Below are 17,108 nucleotides of genomic sequence, written 5' to 3'. Positions count from 1 at the left end.
GCTTCAGGAAGTAGACAAATGAGTAGCCAAACAAGGACAAACAAGGCCTTATTTGCATGCTGGCTGTCTTGTAGTTTGACACCACTCTCCTTTCTGTGAGTGTTCTGTTGGAGTCATATAATGAAGTGCATCCCATACATCAGGATATCAGGAGCAAGGATCTGTGAAACATAAGTAGAGGGGAGAAAAAAAGACATAAAGATATGTCGAGAGAAAACATTGCAGGACCATCCCTAAACAACACATCAGGACACCTTTTCTTTCTTTTTTTCATTTGATCACCACTGCAATTCATAGACATATGTTGTATACAGGTGAGACAAGGGTAAAACCGATGTGGGTATTTATGCTATTATAGAATAGGCTACTAAAATATAACTCCACAACTTCAAGTGTCAACACTGTAGTTTTGGAGGAGTATTTGTAGTTCTTATGCAGGAAAATCAGTATAGGCTACTTTGAACATTAAAAGCTGCATGCACTACGTAGTACACACATGCATACAATGCATTATTTTGGAGATAGAAATGTTGTTGTACTGCTTTGTTTTTCAGAAAAACGGTAGTAGCCTATAACATTTTTTGTCACATGAATTACCCAGACCCAAAGAAACAAATAGCTTATTACGTGAAACTGACCTGCTTATAATTTAATGTCAAACACCATCTCAACTAATTGAAAAGCAGGATTGTATCACCATCACACTCATTCCGATAATTTAACCATAACGTGTCGTGAACAACGATTTATTTGGCTAATTATCATGTATTTGTACACATCTTTTACCATTATAAGACATTGAATTGAACTAAGATATTGCTAATTTCAATTACCCAGACCCAAAGAAACAAATAGCTTATTACATGAAACTGACCTCATTATAATTTAATGTCAAACACCATGTCAACTAATTGAAAAGCAGGATTGTATCACCATCGCATTCATTTCGATAATTTAACCATAACGTGTTGTGAACAATGATTTATTTAATTGTCAATCATGATTTAACAATGATGTGTCACATGACAGCAACCAGCCTATCACACTGGGGCTCTTATACGGGGCTCTTCGGCGTTTTTAAAGCGTTTACATAACTTATAAAATCTGCAGATGACACAGCAATAGTGGGGTTAAATACAGAATAGCGAGGAGACCAACTACAGGGCCTGGGTGGATCAATTTGCGAAATGGTGTAGGTCCAGCTGTCTTCTTCTAAATATACAGAAAACAAAGCAAATAATAATAGACTACAGTACAGAACTGGGAGCCAGTCCCCCCAGTGTATGGTTAAAAATGGTGAGGATGTTGTGATTGTAGTCGAGTACAAGTACTTAGGCACAATCAGAGGCGCACCTTGTCAACAGGCAAGGCAGGCAACTGTTTGGAGCCCCGAGCCACTAAGGGGCCCCCGACCTGGTCTCAGCGCGTTTGCCGGTGGGTCGAGCGAGAATTTCGTCCATAGAGATTGAATGATATATTTATTTTGCGTGCTCCTGTCCTGTTGTACAAACAGTAGGCTACATCTGTACATATGTAGGCCCTATGCTATGGCCTTATAAACAGCGGATCTGAGTTCAAAAGAGTTAAAAGAATCCGCACATATTTAGGCTACTGTGGTAGCCTAAACGTCAATCGAGGGTGCAGTGATGACGGATCAACATCGGAGTTTGGCATTTAGCCTACTCAATGAAGTTAGGCTAATGTTAATTGACAGAAAGATTGAACATGGTTTGCTACATCTATACGCCAGTAAACTTCAGCTAGCTAGTTACAGTAACAGTTACAACTAGTTAAGCAAGGAGACGGTTAACGTTATGTTTGTAATAGGGCTGTCAGCCATAACATGTTAATCACGATGCAGTAAGGACCAAGCATACGCGTTAATTTTTTAGAACCCGATTGACGCAAAGTGCTCCAAAAACACAACATTTATTCTTTGTTACATTGCTCCGGAACTGTTCATCGCAGCGAGATGAAACCTTTAATGCGTGACAGAGCAGAAGTGGGGCTTTCCAACGAGACTACGCACTTGCCTGTACGATCAAGTATGGGTATGGGGGAAAAAATCATGAAATTAAATCAAATTGCATCATATTTACATATTTCTTTGCGTTTACCTGCGCATCCATTACTCTCGTTTGAATTACTCGCGAACCCGTGATCGCATAGATATGGCAAGCATATCAGATGAAAGAGGAGACACAGGGCTATCCATTGGTACCATGTATATCCTTCTGGGTTATACAACAGACGAAGTGACAGCAAAATAATAACTTCATATAGCTGGACTTACCCCACGTTTTTGTCTGTTTTTGTGACAAAGCATGTTTATAATCCAACTTTATCGTGTGTTTCTCTATGGCAAAGCATGTTCATAATCCGGTTTTGAGATCCTAGCAAATTCTTGCGTGGCATCCAATTCAAGGCTCACATTGCATCCCAATTTGTTCAACAAAGAAACCCCGTTTTTGCCTCTACTTTGTTCATGGCAATGCAGTTAAAAAAGTTGTTGTAGAGAACCATTATGAGTGCATACAACATAGGCACACAGGCTAACACGCAAACTCGGGTCAAGTCAGGTCAGATCAGTTCGTGTCACAGATATAGAGCGCAGAGAGGTCATTTTTCATCACTAAATTTAAAAAATGCCATTTATTTCTGTAAGGCGCACACCACATATGTGTAAATTGCTCAGCCCCAGAGAATCCCTCCACCATGGCAATGATTTTGCCAGATTCAGGACAGTCTGATCTACACACGCATACTGTAAGGCAAGTCGAGCTGCCAGCTTGCAGTACATGTCAAAATATAAGAATTTTTATAATACGCTTTTGTATTTTTATTATTTAACATAATAACCTAATGGTGATATAACATAATGGTGATAACACTTGTCGGTAGGGCCCTCTTGGAATTTTTGCTTGGGGCCCCCACAGACTCTAGAATCGCCTCTGGGCACAATAATAGATAATATTTTTTTTATTTTTTTTTTTTTTTTATTTGCAAAACATCATTGACATTACAGAAAATGCAACACTACGACATGCACATGAATACTACATAACGACAAACAGACGACATTACATAAACACATACTGTAACTTAACAAGACATCACATTGACTTGGCTTCCACAAACATAACACAACATAACATTAATAACAGAAAGGCTAAGGATGATTTGCGTCCAGGATGATTACAGATATGATTATCAGGGATGAAATTGATGACCGGAATGAAAAGAAGGGGGGATGGGGGTGCGGATGGTAGCTCTAAGAGTGTGAATGAGGTGGTGTTGGGATGGGGGGGGGGGGAGGGGGGGTGAGGGGTAGTGAGTATGTGAGTGTGTGTGTGTGTGTGTGTGTGTGTGTGTGTGTGCGCATATGTATAAGGCTGGTTTGCTGTTGGGCCAGGAGGAGAGAAGCTGGAACATAGAGAGGGAGAGAGGGAGGGTTTCAGGAGAGGAGTTGTAATTATTCTATTAATGATAAGTATAATAATAGGAATAACTGATTGCCTGGTTGATTGCCTGACTGATTGCCAACCTGGGCACCCATTAATGGCCACAGTTCCACCCAGCCCCTGCAGTTATACTGCGACGAGCTGACAGAGGGGAGGACCTGCGTGCCACCCATCGCCTCAGGCCCCCAGCATATGCACACATCCCCCACTACCACGACCAACCACACCTCGCCCCCAGACCTTCACCCAACACGCCACTCTTGACCTAAATATGTACAGTATGTGAATGGCTAGGTTGAGGGGTCTATCTAGAATGTAGCATTAAAGAAGTGGGCATGCATGGTGAATATCTGTCAGGATTTCCCCATGCACACCACACTTACCCTGTGTAAGATGTATGCCTCAACAATGTGTGCATTAAAATAAGTGAGGCATGCAGATAGACACCTGATGAGGCATCTACCTGCACTCCACTCTTACCCTAGCCTGTTTTGTAGTTTTTGTTTATGTATGTCACCTAACATGTAGTGCGATTAAAAGAGAGTAAAGCGTGCTGTGTGCTTCCAGGACAAGGCGGTGCATGAGCTGCATGAGGAGGGTGCACACCGGGGCCCAGGGCCAATAGATAACCCACAGGACCCAACCAATGCCAAAACCACACAGCGACCCGCCAGGGACCGAGTCTCCCAAGCCATCCAATGGGGCCCCGCAGAATAACGATGGGAGAGGCAGAGAGAAAGAGTGAAATTAGTAAAGTTATCAGAGAATGTAAATAAAAGGGGGAGGGAAAGAAGGGGATGCTATTTATATTACTACTACTACTACTAATAATAATAATAATAATAATAATAATAATAATAACAATAATAGTTCCAGCTACCCTCCCCTGCCTAGTGTTCGATGATATGTGTATCTGTTGATGAAGTGTGTTATGATCGTGTGGAGATGGAACTCAGGCAAAGAGGGTCAGGACTGTAAGTAGGTGATAAAGGGGTACCAAGGAGAGGTTGTATCCTGAGTATTGATTAAGTTTGTAGTTGATAGGTTTTCTAATGATATATAGTCTGTTAACAAGTTTTTCCAATGAGTGATGTGAGCTTTTTTCTTAGATTTCCAGTTCATGAGGATTGTTTTCTTGGCGATAGTCAGCGCTACCAGTAGTGTTTTATTGCCGGAGTTGCTTAAATTGACTGTGGATGTATCACCAAGTATGCATAAGGAAGGGGATGCTGGGATGTGACAGCCAAAGATGGAAGAGAGAGATTTTGTGACACTCACCCAGAAGTGGTTGATTGGAGTGCAATGCCAAACCGCATGAATGTATGTATCTGGGTTATTTTGTGTGCAGTGAGTGCAAAGATCCGAGCCAAACCCCATTTTTGCCAATTTATGTGCAGTGAAGTGGAATCTGTGAAGAACCTTGTATTGTATTAGTTGTAGATTACTATTCTTTGTCATGAGGTAGATGTTTTTGCACATTTTGGTCCAGAAGTCGGCACCGGGAGTAATTGATAAGTCTGATTCCCATTTGTGATATGGCAGGCCAATTGTTTTTTCTGAACAAGATATAATTTTGTAAATTTGGGAGAGTATTTTTTTGGGAGAGGGAATATTAAGCAGCTCTGAGATTGGTGGGGGAATGTCAAGGTTAGCTGTCTGGATGTTAATTTTTCCTAGGATAGATGATTTAATTTGCAGGTATTGTAAGAAGTGTTTACTCTCGATGCCGTGCTTCTGGACCAAACAGGAAAATGAGGCCAGATTATTGTCTTGAAGAATGTGTTGAAGGTGAGTGATGCCCTTTCCCATCCATGTGTGAAAGTTAAGTGTTTTTTTTATTGACGGTGAAATCTGGGTTATTCCAAATCGGGGTGTGAATTGATGGTGCTATAGGTGAATCAGTGATGTGGTAGAATCTCCACCAGGCTGTCAGAGTAGCTGAAATTGTTGGGGCTTTGAAGGATGGATGTTTTTTGACCGACTGACTGCAGAAAGGGAGATCTGAGATTTTAATTTCTTTACAGATTGTTTGTTCTAGGTCTAACCAGGTGTTGTCTGAGGGGGTGGGGTGTAGCCATTTGTGGATGAAGTGGAGCTGGTTGGCCAGGGCATAGTGCTGGAAGTGTGGGGCCTCTAGTCCTCCCATTGCTTTTGGTTTTTGGAGAGTGGCGAGTTTGATCCTTGGGGTCTTATCTTTCCAGTAGAATTTAGTGATTAATGAATCGAGAGACTTAAACCAGAGGGTGGTGGGCTGGGTTGGAATCATAGAGAATAGATAGTTTATTTTGGGCAGTATTGTCATTTTGATTACTGAGATTCTGCCCATGATGGATAATGGGAGGTTCTTCCAGCGTTGAAGGTCATCATCTATTGAAGTGAGTAGAGGGGAATAATTTAGGCTAAATAAGTCTGACAGCCTGGGGAGACTTTTATCCCTAAGTAAGTGATATAGTTAGTGCAGAGTGGGATAGGTGAAGAGTTGGCTGTCACATCCCAGCTGTTGGGATGTAATGGGAGAACTGCAGATTTATTCCAATTGATTGAGTATTCAGAAATTTTAGAGAATGTGTCAATGAGTTTGATGGTTTCTTCTACTGATGTTGTGGGGTCTTGAAGAAAGAGAAGAATGTCGCCAGCATAAAGGCTGATTTTGTGATGCATATATGGAGTCTGGACACCTTTGATGAGGGGGTTCTGACGGATGGCAGCTGCTAGGGGTTCAATGAAGATTGTAAATAGTGAGGGGAGAGTGGGCACCCCTGTCTAGTTCCCCGTGAAGAGTGAAACTTTGTGATGTTAGTCCATTGGTGATTACTGTGGCTGAAGGAGAGGTATATAGAAGTTTAATCCAGTTAATGAACGACTCCTCGAAGCCAAACCTCCCTAATGTGGAAAACAGGAAATTCCAGTTCACCCTATCAAAAGCTTTTTCTGCGCCCAGAGTTGCTATGATGGTATTATCTTGAAAATTTGTAGAGTGATACATTATATTTAACAGTCTATGGTGTTGGTGGATGAAATTCTACCTTTAATGAAGCCTGTTTGGTCTGGGTGGATAATGGATGGGGTGACCTCTGCTAATCTGTGTGCTAGCATTTTTGCGATTATCTTATTGTCCACATTGAGGAGAGAAATTGGTCGGTAGCTGGATGGCAATGTTGGGTCCTTATTGGGCTTGAGGAGCAGTGAAATTGAGGCTGTGGTGGAACTAGTTGGAAGACCTCCTTTCTGTTTTGATTCATTAATCATTCTGATGAAAAGTGGAGCTAAGATGGTCCAAAATTGTTTGTAGAACTCAGCAGGAAAGCCATCCGGACCTGGTGCTTTATTATCGGGCATCTGTTTCAGAGCATCAAACAGTTCTTGTTGAGTTATAGGTGATTCTAGGTTTTTTTATTTCGGTCTCATTGAGTTGTGGTAATTCGATGCTGTTTAGGAAAGAGTCTATGAATTCCTGGTTGGGGTTTATTTCTGAAGAATATAGTTTATTGTAAAACTGGTAAAAAACATGATTTATTTCTTCAGGTGAGCTGGTTAGCTTCCCTGCTGAGTTCTTTATGACCGGGATTGTTGATTTTTCTTTGTTACGTTGGATTTGATTTGCTAAGTATTTACCTGATTTATTGCTATGGTGGAAGTTTTCCTGCCTTAGACGGTGAATCATAAATTGAGTGTGTTTATTGAGTATTTCATTGAGTTTGAATTTATGTTTCCTAAGTTTTGCCTGTGTTTCTTCAGTTGGGTTGCTTGCATTGGTTTCTTCTAACTGTTTAATTCTATTGTTGAGTTCTACTTCCTGTTGTTTTTTTCCTTTTTTTTTGTATACTGAATATGAGATGATTCTTCCTCTGAGTACTGCTTTTCCTGTTTCCCACAGAAGGGAAGGAGATGATTCAGGGAGCCGTTCATTTCTAGAAAGAATGCCCACTCTCTCCCAACAAAACTGATGAAATTTGGGTCTTGTAAGAGGGATGTATTAAAACGCCATTTGCTAATTGGTCGCTGTTGGTTCGTTATGTTCCATTTAATTGTAACTGGGGCATGATCGCTAATGACTATGGGATGAATAGTTGAATCAGAGATATTTTTCATTATAGAGTTGCTGGTTAGAAAATAATCAATACGGGAATAGGAGTGGTGGACCGAGAGAAAAAAAGAGTAGCATTTGGAGTCTGGGTGCTGAAGCCGCCAACAATCGCCAAGGCCAGAATCGCCATGAACTGTTTTATTGTTTTTGTGGATTGCCAGATTCGTTTGCTTTTAGAGTGATCAGATCTGTCAAATGTGGGGTCTAACACTGTATTAAAGTCGCCTGCAATTATGATGGGACAGCCCGATAGAGTTGAGATGGAGGTGAAGAGGTTCTGAAAGAAAACTGGGTTGTCTGTATTAGGGCCATAAACATTAACAATTGTTACAGGGTATTGTGAATTGAGATGTTTATGATGACAAAACGCCCTTCTGGGTCTGTGATGGTGGTATTATGGATGAATGAGATTCTTTTGTTAATCAGAATGCAAACTCCCCTTTGTTTTGTATTGTAATGAGATGAGAAAATGTGATTGAATTGTCTTGATTTGATGCGGTGTAGTCTAATTCTGAGAGATGAGTTTCTTGTAGGAGACATATGTCAGCTTTTAAACTATCCAAATGATTTAAGATTTTCAGCCTCTTTGCCTGAGATCCAATCCCACGGATGTTCCAGGTCAGGAATGTAAGTGTTACCATGTTGTGATTGTACAGTTATGAAAATGTTTGATAAGGTGGGTATTGTGTGTGTGAGAGTGTGTTCAGGTGTCAGTTAGATAGGAGAGGGGAAGGGGGTGGAGGAATAGGTGTGTAATGTGGTGTGCGAATGAGATGTAAAGGGTAGGGGCTGAGAATAATATAGAGCATAAAGAGGTAGGAATTTGGTTCTGGAGTGGTGACAGCATGAACATTTCCTGTTTAGCATTGAAAACATACAGATCATAATTTGACTTTAGCCTATAGACATAATAAACAAAACAGACAGGACACACAAGCAAACATGTATAGACAAAACACCATGAATAACATTAAACATTGAGAGAGCAAAAAAGAGAATGGGTGGGTAGGGGAGCAAAAGGAATGAAACATAAGAAGAGAGAAGAGAGAGGTGATCCAAGCATCAGTAGGCAGTGGGTTAGAGAGAGTTGAGGGTGACAATGTTATAATCAAGATGTATGTTGGCATGATGTATATGATGTGCTATAGCCAGGTGGTGATATTGGGGTTGCGATACAGAGTTCCATTGACATACAGTTTATCGACTGACAGTGCTGTGCGCTCGTTTGCCCTCTTGCCTGAGTTGTTTCATTATGGGCAAGAGGGCTCTTCTTCTTTCCTGTATTACTTGTGGGAATTGGTCGTTTAGTCTGAATGAAGTGCCTTTCAGTTCTTTTCCTTTGCTTTTGATGAGTTCTTTGTGTTTGAAGTGTTCGAACTTGGCGATAATTGGAGGAGGTTTTTTATTGTCTTTGGAAGTGAGACGGTGTACACGGTGGAAGGTAATCTTGTCAACTGTTTCTGGCGGTAGTTTGAGAGATGACTGCAAGAATTCTTTAACTGCTTTCTCTGGGTCGCCGGGTGTATCTTTAGAAGTTGGCAGGGGAATTCGAAAAAATGAGGTTATCAGCATGCTGCGGCACTGGAGGTCTAGGATTGTTTCTTTCATGATCCGATTTTCGCTGGTGAGTTGATTAACATGGTCGGATAAGTTTGTGATATTTCCTTTGAGTTCACGGTTTTCTAATGCGAGTGTGTCGATCTGTGATTGGGAAAATTCGAGGCTGGCTTTTAAGTCCTTAATATCTGCGTGCAGATGTTCCAGTATTGCAAGTTTGTTGTTTATGGATTGTAGTAAACTGACCTCGATGGATGTAGAAGTAGCGCAAGCGGTAGGTGATTCTGGTTCAGTCTCTGTTGAGTAGTCACGAGTGCGTTTCTTGCTGGGTTCAGATGACATAACGTCCAGAATGAAGAGGTTGCCGTTGGAAAAGGTGGAGAATATAATCCGGTTTTGATGAGAGTTGTAGAGAGGTAGTGGTTGTTTTTAGTAGAAGAAAAATAAAGTTTTGTATTTCTGTTTACAAGCGTCAGTGTTCAGTGCGCTGCCATTTTGGATCTCACCCAAAGTCTCGCGATGTTCAGTCTGATCTGCACTTCTGCACACATCCCATACACCAGGCATATGAGGTGTTGCCATCAGGGAGGTTCAGGCTACCTTCTTTCCAAACAAATTGAGCCAGTAGGTAATTCATTCCAACTAGCATTACATTGATGAAAAAGACGTTACCTGCAGGACTATGCACTTTCTTTCCAGCTGGACTATCACAGTATGCACAACTGCACTTTATCATTCTATAAATGTGTAGTGGGGTCTGTGCCTTCTGCCCTGATGTTGTGTATGTGTGGGAGTGTGGTAGGGTGGGGGCGATTGGGGTGAGGGAAATTCTGGTCTATATTCCATCTTGTCTAACTGTCTACTGTATGGCGCAGAACAATTTTCCGAAAGGACAAATAATAAATCTATCTATCTATCTATCTATCTATTATCTTTTACCTTTCTACGAAAATCAATCTTGGGATAAAGTAATTATACACTACTCACCCTGGGGCTCATATAGGGTTTTTCCTCTAGACCCTGCAAGTGGCAATAAAGACAATTTAGACCACCATGGCGTAAGTATGCATGCTTAAAATGCAACAAGTACAAAAAATCATATACAGACACAAACACAATCATACACAATCATATTTTTATGTCTGTTGGACAATTCAATCATCCACACTCATCCCTCTCCTCCCAAGGGACATATGCATCTCTTTGCATTCAACGTAGTTTTCAACAACAACAATAACAAACAGCAATAAAGCTTTTCTACATATGGGTGTAGAATTTTTGATAACATATGGCTCCTTTTATCCTAAAGAATGTCAAATACATACCGACTGGCTCATCAAAACAGGAAAGGCTATCCAGACCGAGTCCATGTAGATCCTTCACAGTTGAAAATGAAGAGGCCTTATCTGAAAAAGATCAATAGAAACCTTACTCTAAATCCCCATCCAAGAACAATTACTATGTGTTCTCCTTTTCTTCAGTAGCAAATACACTGCCCGTGAATCAGAAATATATTGGTGTCCCAATATAATGTTTACTCATAACAGCTGGCAATAGTGATTGCATGCAGATAAGTAACCGTGCAGCAAGATTGTGTCAGCTTAATGTTACAGTTTGTGTTAGGAAACAGTAGGTGAGTGGCGTGGGTCAGCATAGGAGACGGTAGACGAGTGGTGCTGGACAGTAGGCAAGAGGCAAAAGATAGTAGGCAAGTGGCGCAGGACAGTAAAGGAGACAGTAGGAGAGTGGCATGGAACAATAGGAAACGTAAGTTACGCATGTAACTATTGATCTGTGAGACCGAGGGATGACCGTCGCTACGGTCTAAAAAAGGAATGATCACCTTCGTTCTGCCTATCACCGAGACCATATGTCAACAAAGTCATGCCCATGACCTCCGGAAGCAGAACGACTCGAGCTTGTAAATAGCGGAGATTGTTCCCGGTTCAGTCTCCTACCTTGCGCCTCAGGATGGTCCGGCGAGCGACAGGATAGTGACGTCATCCCTCGGTCTCACAGATCCATAGTTACATGCGTAACTTACGATCTGTTTCGACCTCACTCTGACCGTCACTCACGGTCTAAAAAGGGATGACACATACCAAAAAGTTGCGAGGAGCTCTAAGCTAACCATTAAAACCTCGCCGGGTCACGGACATGAGGGCAGCGCCGCTAACCGGAGCTGGGCGAAAGTGACGCCCACCCTATAAAAACCTGGTAAAAGTGCAAGGCGTGCCCATGAAGCCGCTGCACAGATATCGCTTGCTGGTACCCCCTTAAGGGCAGCCCAAGACGTAGCCATACTCCTGGTGGAGTGAGCCCTTGTACCGAAGGGGACGGCATTCCCAGAGCCTGGTAGGCATGGGAAATAACCTCAACCAGCCAACGCGACAGCCGCTGTTTGGAAAGCGGTAGTCCCTGCTTTGCCGCCCCATAACAGACAAAAAGTTGAGTGTGTTCCCTCCTCAACGACTGCGTACGGGCCAGATAAGCTCTCAAAGCCCTGACTGGGCACAGAGTGAGCAACTTGTCGCGCTCTGCCTGTGAGGCAGCAGACGGCTGGAATTGGGTCAGCTCCAGAACCTGGTTGATAGACTGCTGACTTAGAACCTTAGGCAGGAAGGCTGGATTAGGCCAAAGTGACACGCCAGTGCCCCCTGCCTGCCACCTCAGGCAGTCTTCGCTGACGGAGAGGGCGCACAGCTCCCCGACGCGCCTGGCCGAACAAAGAGCCAGGAGAAAGCTAGTTTTCAGAGACAAAGATCGCAGATCTGCATCTAAAATGGGCTCATACGGGCCTTCAGTAAGAGACATTAAAACGGTGGGCAAATCCCAGTTTGGTGACCGCAGTGCTTAACTGGACGCAAACCCGGCGGGCCCCTTTTAAAAACTGACCAATCAGTGGATGCCTACCCAAGGGCCTGTTATCCGCACCCTGGTGAAAGGCTGAAATGGCCGAGGCATAAACCTTCACAGTACTGACCGCCTTGCCTTGATCCAAATAGGACTGCAAGAAGCGCAAAACTTGTGGCACAGGGCAAACCGCTGGCTCAAGACCCAAGCTGGCACACCAATCCGAAAAGATCCTCCACCTGAGTGCATAGCAAGCTCTAGTAGAAGGAGCCCTGGCGTTGTTCAGAGTCTCCTGCACAGACTCAGCTAGCTGTTCAATGACTGACTCTGCAGGGGCCAAACCCACAGGCGAGAGAGAGCACCTGGGTTTGATGCCAGATCTGCCCGCCTGCTTGTGACAGAAGATCCGCCCGGCAGGGTAACTGCCATGGCTGACCCCGCGGGAGCCGGAGAAGGTCTGGAAACCAAGGCCCGCCGCCACCGTGGAGCAACCAGCAGAACTGTGTGTTGGCCCTCCCTGATCCTCCGCAGGACCTGAGGTACAAGAGGGGATGCAGGCCCACACAGGTTGCAGTGACTGTGTGTGTGTGTGTGTAGTGTGTGTGTGGGTAGGTGGGGGCAGTGTGCTGTAAGTATGTAGAGGATGTGTGTTGGAGAAGATCCTGAAAACAATGTGCTGTGTGTGGGGGGGGCAGTGTGCAGCAAGTATGTAGAGGAGGCTTACTGTAGCAAGCAGTGTGCTGTATGTATGTGCAGTGATGACAGTGATGATGTAAGTGTGTGTGTTGGGGGGGGTAGATGGAGGAGAAATCAAAAATAATAAATGAGTCATGAGTGCTGAGGAGTGAATGAGTGCAAAGTCAGTATAGTGTGAGTTCAGAGTTCGGATGGCCTGGGGATAAAAACTTCTCCTGAGTCTCTCAGTTCTGGCTTTGTGACTACATAGGTGTCTTCTTGATTTCAGTGTAGGAATAATCCATTGTTAGGATGAGAAGAGTCCTTCAGAATCTTTTGGGCTCTTAGGAGTACTCTTCTGGAATAGATATCTTGTAGAGCAGGGAGTTGAGTTCTTATAGTACGTTCAGCTGAGCGCACTACTCTCTGCAGAGTACTACAATCTCTAACTGTGGAGTTCCCATACCAGGTGATGATGCTACCAGTTAGAACACTCTCAACCGCTGAAGTGTAGAAGGCCTTCATGATGGAAGATGGCCCCTTTCAGAAGCAACTCCTGGACCTCCTTGACAAGCACGGAATTTAAAAGGGGGTCTTTCACAGACGTCATCTTGACCCCTGAAAACGTAGGGGGCCGCCGTCGAAACTGTAGGCGGTAACCGTGAGTCACCCCCTGGGAGTCTGGATGGAACACATGCCCAGGCACCACGGGGAGACCTAACAGGTCTGTCCTGATGGCATCAGGGAGAGAGGTTTGGGCAAGCCACACCTGTCACGCACAGCACCGCAGAGGCCATAGCACTCCCCACATCACGCCAGCTGGGAGTGGGCTGACAGTGGCATCCACCAGGCCCTTGCATCATGGTCCTCCCGGCTCATCGCTGCAGAGCCGCCAGAGTGATGGCCAGGGCGCTGCCCATCTGGGCTGCCCGTGCTGATGCATCAAAGCAGTGACTGATGAGACGGCCCGTCTTGGCACACTCCTTACACGGGCAGCGTGGATTGGGAGATGCATTGGCAGGCCCCAGGGAAGTCCAGGCGGGCGATGGACTGCTCGACGGGTGGCATATCCCCTAGCCCTGAGTCGGCCGGATAGGCAGCCTTTGCCAGCTGGCGGCAACCTGGATTGAATTGGGGGCTGTAGCGACTTACCCCATGCCGCCTGCAGCACCTTGTAATCCACTGCCACGGGTATACAGGGTGGTGGGCTGCTGTGCGAGACGCCTTCCCAGACGCCCCCAAGGGAAGCCATGTCTGGCATAGGGCCTGAAGACCCAAGATCTTGGAGGCACTCAACACCCGTGACATCAAGGAGCCGACGGGGACCTCCCTGGCACCGTGGATTCATCAGTTGGCTGCACCATGTCTGAATGTAGCTCATCCAGGAGGCCGCCACCGCTACGTCATCGATCGTAGAACGAGGGGCATGGAGCGACAGCACATCCACATCACCCAGATCAACATCCGCACCATGGCTCTCAGGCCTGGATGGGGAGAGACCTTCCTGGCCAGGGGGCAGAGAAGGTGATGACGTGCCCTGGAGACCCTCCAGCCTGTCCATCCTCCTAGCCAGAGCCTGGAGAGCTGAGAGAATCTGGCGACTCACGTGCCATTACCCTCGGTCACGGCAGCTGGAGCCGAAGGCCAGCAGGTCCAGGGACCTCCACCTGATCATGCCTGGAAGGGGACTCATGTTGCCGTTACGCCAGCGTATGCTTACGGCCATACCTATGAGAGTGGGATGGTCGGTCGGGTGAGCGCCGCCTGTCCCGGTCCACGACGCGGGCCACATGCCTGGTCAGCCCGGCGGAGCCGTTCCTCCCTAGGAAGGTCACAGGCTGCGCTGCAGGGGCTGTCGACATCCTCCAGGTGGTGGGCGGCCCCAAGGCAAGCGGGACACTCTCTATGCCCGTCTTTGGGGGCCATCGTGGCCCTACAGACTCTGCAGTAGTGTGCCGCCATTGCCTACCACAGAAAAACACAATGCAATACAACACAATACAATACAATAAGGCACTTACCTTGGCCATACAACGTACTGGGTCTGCAAGCAGCAGCCCGTAAAGAGATACAGCAGTGGTGTAATACAGTACACGGTGGCCTGAAGCAGCGCGGCGGACACGCTTTAGCAGGCTCACACTGGCCCAGCTAGCCGCGGACAGCAGCGACGGGTACACAACAGATACACAAAGAAGGCGGCCACCAGTGCTGAACGCGCGCGCCGACATCGCACACCAGTGGACAACTGGAGAAAAGACACACAGCAGCCCGCACCTCGTGCAAGACTGCACCTAGCAGACACAAACAGCTAAACTTACCTTTTGCAAGTAGCCTAGCACACAACAACAAAGCTAACAAGAAGCACACAGTAACATTAGCGCCTAAGCGGCCGAGCACATACAGTACGCGCTGATCAGGCCCACACAGGTTCCGGCTGCCAGAGCAGTAAACAGAAATAATAACGGTGGCCCATGCCGGTCATAAACGCACCCAGCAGGCTCACACCAAGCCCAACTAGCGCTGAACAGCCAGATAAGGTACACAGTAGTTAACAAACAACAACCCGAAACCTGGCACACACAAAAGGAAAATAACACTGAAACGGCAGCCCGCAGCAGTGCGCGAACGCAGGCAGCAGGCTCACACTAGCCCCTCCGCCGTGCGGTATGGGGTGAACTCAGGAAAGGCGTCAACAAGTTAAACAAAGTTAAACAAAGTTAAACGAAGTTTCCTGAAAAAACACAGGTTACTGCCACATGCAGACTAACAAACACAGTCAAAGCAAGAAAGCAGTGAAAGTGCGTGACTCACGATCACAGGTCTCAGATGAGGCGATCAAGGTGAGAGACTGAACCGGGAGCAATCTCCGCTATTTACAAGCTCGAAAGTCGTTCTGCTTCCGGAGGTCATGGGCATGACTTTGTTGACATATGGTCTCGGTGATAGGCAGAACGAAGGTGATCATTCCTTTTTTAGACCGTAGTGACGGTCAGAGTGAGGTCGAAACAGATCAGACACGTCACCAACAACAGTGCGAGTGGCCTACTGTAATTACTGCTATAATTATCATTATTATGTATTATTATCAATTTGTTTTGTTATAGGCTAGACACACATTCCATATTCACTGTATAGGCTATTTCTGTCACTGTACACATGTCATCTGGAAAACTTGCCTATTTATCTAACTGTTGTACATAATTAAAGGGGTGGTTCAGGATTTTGGACATAGGACCTCATTTCCAAGTAAGCAAGTGTGATATTTATCAGTGGAGACCGTTTTCAACACGTTTCATCCAGTCGTTCTAATTGCAGAGTTCGCAGGTGCTAGGCTAGCGCAAGTCAACGGTATGTGCTAGCCTGCCACTAAAAACAGTCTTACCTACTCCAAAGGACACTCGAGGCAAATTCCAGACAATCGATGTAAATGTCTGTGTTGATAGAATAGTGTTAGAAATACAACTACCCTCGCATCGCGTTGCAATAGTTATACTTTGTTCCCTGAAGTTGGTAGTAGTCATTTTGCATCTCAGCGGCGGACTGATATTACCAAGGCTACTACTAGGTATCCCCAGAGCCATAGAGAGAATGATAGATATTCTCATAGATATTCTCTCTATGGCTCTGGGTATCCCCATTAGAGTGCGCTTTACTGTTTACTTTTTGGCGCAGTACTACTAACTGGAGCAAGTATAATTCCGCCGCTGCTAAGACACTAGTCCCTAAAAATGTAATGCGATCGTTGAAATGCAAGGATAGAATAATGTTAGAAATAAAACTATCAATACAGACATTTACATCGATACTCTGGCGTTATAATTTATTTGCCTTGGGTGTACTTTGGAGTGGGTAAGACTGTTTTAGTGGCAGGCTAGCGCATACCGTTGACTTGCGCTAGCCTAGCACCTGCGAACTCTGCAATTAGAAGGACTGGATGAAACATGTTGAAAACGGTCTCCACTGATAAATATCACACTTGCTTACTTGGAAATGAGGTCCTATGTCCAAAATCCTGAACCAACCCTTTAATCTTGATCGTCTACATAACTGCTTCTTTGCACTTCTGGTTGGATGTCAACTGCATTTCATTGGCTCTGTACCTGTAGCCTACTCTTTTAAATTACAATAAAGTTGAATCTAATCTAAATCTAGCCTAATCTAATCTCTAATATTATGGGCTACACACATTGCAATTCTCTATTGAATTAAACCCCTCTCTTAATCAGGTTAAAGAAATACAAAATTATATTATAATATAAGTGAATATCTAACATCTGAGAACTGCTGTATCAGAATACAATTGTTTTATAGCTGATATGTGGCCTAAAACAATGCGCGTTTTCGCAACGAAATCTATTCACGTTCATCATGATTATCGATTATACATGCCTGGTTGATAGGCTACCTCCCAGCTGTTAGCTGTAGCCCACACTAACAATATTAGGCTACAATGTTAATTTACATAGACAACAGCT

At 44.8% G+C, this 17,108-nt stretch overlaps 2 long non-coding RNA genes across 2 annotated transcripts in view; both read right to left on the bottom strand.

Moving 5' to 3' along the window:
- The window catches only part of LOC125289508, a 21,528-nt gene extending 4,876 nt beyond the window's left edge, over positions 1-16,652 (bottom strand). The window contains exon 1 of the long non-coding RNA XR_007192642.1: positions 16,618-16,652. This is a non-coding gene — a long non-coding RNA (uncharacterized LOC125289508). The remainder of the gene's footprint in view (positions 1-16,617) is intronic.
- Positions 65-10,812, bottom strand: LOC125289509. Its single transcript, XR_007192643.1, has 3 exons — positions 10,431-10,812; positions 10,093-10,125; positions 65-161 (listed from the first exon to the last, which is right to left on the bottom strand). It is a non-coding gene; the product is annotated as an uncharacterized LOC125289509 (long non-coding RNA).
- Positions 16,653-17,108: the final 456 nt, after the last annotated feature.

This window comes from Alosa alosa, chromosome 24 (genome assembly GCF_017589495.1).
Source record: "Alosa alosa isolate M-15738 ecotype Scorff River chromosome 24, AALO_Geno_1.1, whole genome shotgun sequence".
In the NCBI taxonomy this organism is placed as follows: Eukaryota; Metazoa; Chordata; class Actinopteri; order Clupeiformes; family Clupeidae; genus Alosa; species Alosa alosa.
The sequence above is the reverse complement of the archived record's forward strand: the minus strand, read 5'-3'. Positions and strand labels throughout refer to the sequence as shown.